At 33.4% G+C, this 5,365-nt stretch overlaps 1 pseudogene; it reads right to left on the bottom strand.

Moving 5' to 3' along the window:
- Positions 1–1,819: 1,819 nt before the first annotated feature.
- LOC113563478 lies at positions 1,820–2,791 on the bottom strand (annotated as a pseudogene).
- Positions 2,792–5,365: the final 2,574 nt, after the last annotated feature.

The following is a 5,365-nucleotide window of genomic DNA, read 5'->3' as shown; positions in this document are numbered from 1 at the left end:
TATACTTAATTATTAACAGATTAAATGCGTAATAATTATATACTTAAATTAATGCTCAGTAACATAAAATATTCCATTAAATAAATTCAATAATCCTTACTATGAATGTAATACCATGTGTAATATACTTTTATTCATAATTAATTAACGATTTATTCTTTTCTTAATATTTTTGGGTTAAACAACTTATTTCCTTTTATATTAAATTGTTCACTAATTGATTTTGACTTTAATTGTTTTTAACTTTGTAACTTCTAAACTATTAATATTTCATTAAAACTTTCTACACTATAAATATTGAAAAATAACGCTGATTTGTTTAACAAATAGTGACTTTGCAATTTTTGTGGTTTCTCAATGATCCCGTGGTGCGATAAGAAAAATTTCATCACAGGTACCATCAGCCTAGCTAAAAATGATGATTCCCAAAAGTTGTTGGTCACTTCCGTAAAAATGATTATTTTCAAAATCTGAGGTCCCTATTAGTTTCCTCTTATGACCTAGATGCTTCAATATAATTATAACAAATTATTTCCTTACGGTTCAAATTTTAGACCCAAAAAATTTAGTAAAATTTTATTGCAATTTCGTAAATTTAAATACGTACTTCTTTTGACTAAGATTGTAGACAAATATTCTACATTCTTTTACTTATAAAATGTTTCTCCTTTTATGTTATAAAAATAATATTAATTTTTCTATACGATAAATCACTTCAAATGTGGTAATACAATTTACTACACTCACAAAACTATTTCATTGTATAATAAAATTAATTCCAAAATTTACTCCTTTAATTGTTATTAATAACAACTTATGACCTTGTACAACAATCAACACCAAATGTCTCCGTAAATTATAATAACTATCAAAGCTACACCGTCACTTAATAAAACTCAATTCCGCCGGCATTATTTTTACTCTTGTCTTAAATAACTAATTGATTTTTCCCGTTTTTATATAATAACCGACCCTATTGGTTTTAACGAAAATTACCTACTTGCAAAGGACTTTACTATAGTATAATAAAATCCATTTCAAATCAATTTGTTTCTTTGTTATTAAAAATAATTAAATATTTTATCCTGTCAAGAACCCAAATGTATTAAGCCAAATTTGTAATACTTATCAATGGCTATATAACCATATAATAAGATATATTTTTAAATTAATTCTTTCAATTATTACAACTAACATTAATACTTTTTATATAATAAACAATATTAAGTAGCTCAATGGTTTTGCTACACCTATAAAAACCTTCATGGTATTACAGTTCAAACGATCTTAAATATTACCAATCTCGTAATATTATATTATAAATCTATCAAATTATTAATATAAATGTTTCAAAATTATTTTATTTAACTGCTAGAGTATATAAAACTGTTTTTATATATTTTACTGATTTTATGTATGTTTTTGTGTTTTTATGTTTCAGAAAATATATATATATATATATATATATACGTGACTAAATTAATTAAATAAATCTATCATAAAGCATAATAAATAATTTATACATATATATTGTTTTTGTCTTTTAATATTTTCTTTTCCCTTTATATATGTTAATATATTACTTCATATATTTTTATATTAAAACTAGTATCAAGCTAAAGCTTTTAACATAATAATGTGTCGGTTAGGTTGCCAAGTAAATAATATTCTTGGTTAGATAATAACAGACCACTCTACGTAAGCCTGTGGTTAATAATAAGTAGTGAAGCAAAAATGGTTAGTATCAATACACTCAAAAATAACTATCAGCGGTTATACATTAATAATTAATATTGTAAATAAAAAAAATTAAAAATGGGTGTGAGGTGGACGTCAGGACGTCACATCCCCCCCTTATTTAAGAACATTTCCGATGCAATCGAGGAAATGGTTCTAATATTCACGCAAACGTTTTTGTAAGTCTGTGTATACAATGGTTTCACTGTCAGTCACCTGCGGCGAAGTTGGCTGATTGCTAGGGTTGTTCTGCGACAAAGACTGCGATAATACTGGTTCCACAGGTTCCGATGATCGTTGTTCCTCGGGATCTGCTCGTCCATCTGTGTGGCTGCGTTTGGCTGTACCTCTGGCCAAATAGAGTAGCAGATGAGTCAAGGAGCTCCAGATAGCTCCTAGCACGTACAGACTGCATCCGTAGGCTGAATGTAGAGCATAACCATGTATCATCGTGTCGATGGCTAGCTTGATTAGTCGTACTACTAATAATACTCCAAAAACTCCAGCTGTGGCTGATCCAAATGTGATGAATCCGCCCCAGATCCGTTTGCAGTTGACTCAGCAATTTTGTTTAATGATGCTTCATCCAATAAGTTGTAAATGGACATGGTATCGTCAGGCATGACGTGTCCGGTGATTCCACGAGCCATGCTGTTAAGTACGCTGGCTTTTCAGCAGGGAACATTATATGATCCCTGATTTTATCAAGATCCGCCTGGGAATATATTCCGCTGGAAGCTAGTGGTCCCGGCGTTAAATAATTCCATGACATACTTGTCATAGGTTGTAACTGCTGCAACGATGTTCTGCGAACACGTGGCTCCGGAATAAGTTCAATCCATGTATCCTCAATTCGATAAAGGGTTGGCAATTCGTAGCTACACTCTCGTATGGTTCCCATCTTGGTCAACACGTGTGATTTTGGTGTGATAAAGAGGGAAGTGTTGCGTACTGTAACCGGTAGCTCAATATAACATTCCTTAGTGCGGCGTACGATGACGTCCACTGGTATACACTTGATGACATGAACGGCTTCCCCTGCAGTGACGGCCATGTAACCTGGTCCTTTCATGAGCCGATAAGCGAATTCGTCTGGCTGAAGAGTAGCGAAGGACAGTGTGTTTTTTAACACTTCCTTTTCCACTCGCAACGTTGTTGAATAACGTCACGATACAACGATGTCATCTGATGTCGTATATGTTTTTCTACGTACACGAATTTAGAGTTGACGTAGGTGAAAATATCGAGGTTCTCCACAGGGATGTCTCTTCGCTCCGCGAAGGTGTTTCCCTTTTCTGCCTCCAAGATAAATAGTTTAGGATGCTCCGTGGTGAGTAGGGTGTATCCACACACGGCTTGACTTCCTCCTGCTGTCAAGGCAAAAGTTGTATCCTGACTGACAAGAGTATAAATAGTCTGATGAATGGTATCCATTATTCCATTCATTTTAACTGCCGTTCCTTCATACAGTACGTTGTACTGGTGGAAATTGCAAGACGATGTGGGCATCGGTTTCCAATATGAATATCCATCGTCAAAATCGATGCAAAAACCGTCGCTCAGTGTGCAGACAGTTCCTGATCTTAGCATTACTTTTCCAGAATTTAGGTGCACAGGAACATAGGATGACTTTAATGATATCCGTACAGTTCCATCTACTACGACGTTGTGCCAAGTCCCGTAAGGGTCGGAGAATTGTGTACCCTTGCAGGTTCCATCATGGTTTATCGTTCCGGCAAGCAGGATGCTGTGAACGGTGGTAGTATTAGGCTTCAGTTTGGTGACGATCCCTCCCAGTCCTATGGAGAAGGTCCCTTCCTGAAAAGCGTGGTAGCACTTGACTCTGGAAACTTCCTGTAGGTACTCTAGTCGTGCATTGGCTACAGCTGATATATGCGAATGCATTCCACAGTACTGTATCACTCGCGATATTTCAACTTTGCACTGTATCACTTCCACGTAATTATATTCCGCGAGTTGTAGTAACTGAATGTGTGTGTCAGATGTAATTAACGATTGGTGCTTAAGTTCACAGTCTCTGACACCTAACAATGATACTGTGGTTACATTTAAATGCTGACCTCCACAATCGAATCCAATGAGTCCGTAGGTTGTGGGGATTAATACGAATAACATAATTCCTGATAACGGCTTCATTGTTCTATGGACAATGTTACAATTATTCAGCTTACTAAATATTGCCAATAATTCGTATGGTGTTACCATATGCTTTCAACCTGACACGCATGAGTGTGTTAGCTCATTTTTTTCCAAATTATAAATGAAACAAGTAGTTAACAAATCTGAATCTTGTAATTGGCCTCGTGTTCTTAAATTCCTAAATTTTAAGTAACATCTTTCACATTGATCTATCATAACAATATCGGATAATTTATTGTTACACATGGCACATCGAAAAATCATTGTATTAAAACAATTTGTAAAATAATGTAGTGTCTCGAATATTCCTTCCATAGGGCCAACCGAAGTTTCAATATTAATGCTGGGTAAAAATATTTGATTGTGCCAACAAAATACGCAATAATATTTCCGATCTTGTTCATTCAGAACTCGATAAACTCGTACACATTTAACCAAATTAACTTCCGCCATTATAATTATTTTATTATTCCGACTTAGGTTTTATATAATCAAAATTTTTCGTGTATGTGTTATACAAAAAATCTGTGTTTGACATATCAATCCTATTTAAGTTGTCATGTCCCAAAAGTTCTCTATAAATACTCTTGCAATGTATACAATAACTCATGGGTCGTTTCTGAAAAAGTTGCTCGTTGCAACTTACGCAGGTTCCTAAATCTACGGTCCCGCTGGCAATGTAATGCGTAATAATAATTTCAAAATTACTAGTATTGCTTTCCTTACTAAAACAGGACATACAATATAAATGTCGTGTTAATCGATGTACAACCTTAATATTAACTATGCATTTTGCCTGATTTAAAACTAGCGGGTCTAAAGTCTTACTAGACTGCGCATGATTATTCATTATATAGCCTTAAAATTATTTCTTATATTAATGATGACATGAATTTATGTCTAATGCTATTTTTCCCTTTACAAAGTTTAATCAATTAAGGAAAATTAGCATTTCTACGGAACTCTATTGTTATTAAAGTTGGATTTTCATTATCCAAAATTTGAGTTAAGGTAACATCAGTTATATCTGAAAAAAAGTCATTTAATATATTAGTACATTCAATACATCCGTTTCCGCGAATGTGTTTATGAAACGTTAATATCTTTCCACAATCCGAGCAAGCAGTTAGAAAATCTAACGAATTGCGTTGGTTTAATATTAATCCGTGTTGAAAATAAATTCGTAATCTGAAAATCCAATATCTGGATTATTGTAAATACAAGCGGCACAACTTATATCTCCCGTATTAATATGTTTAAAATAATAATTCTGAATACACAATGATTCATATTTCAAATGATGGATTATCAGCCCGTTAGGGTTAATGCTCTGCATTGCAAAAATCTAAGATTTTTTTTTTTTTTTTTTTTTTTTTTTTCTACCCCATCCTAAGAGGATATAGCTGGATTTCGTTATCTACCCAACGTACCACAGTAGGATTGGGTATATCATAAAAATCCTCGTTAT

Source organism: Ooceraea biroi, unplaced genomic scaffold, assembly GCF_003672135.1.
Source record: "Ooceraea biroi isolate clonal line C1 unplaced genomic scaffold, Obir_v5.4 UnassembledTig114, whole genome shotgun sequence".
Lineage (NCBI taxonomy): Eukaryota > Metazoa > Arthropoda > Insecta > Hymenoptera > Formicidae > Ooceraea > Ooceraea biroi.
The sequence above is the reverse complement of the archived record's forward strand: the minus strand, read 5'-3'. Positions and strand labels throughout refer to the sequence as shown.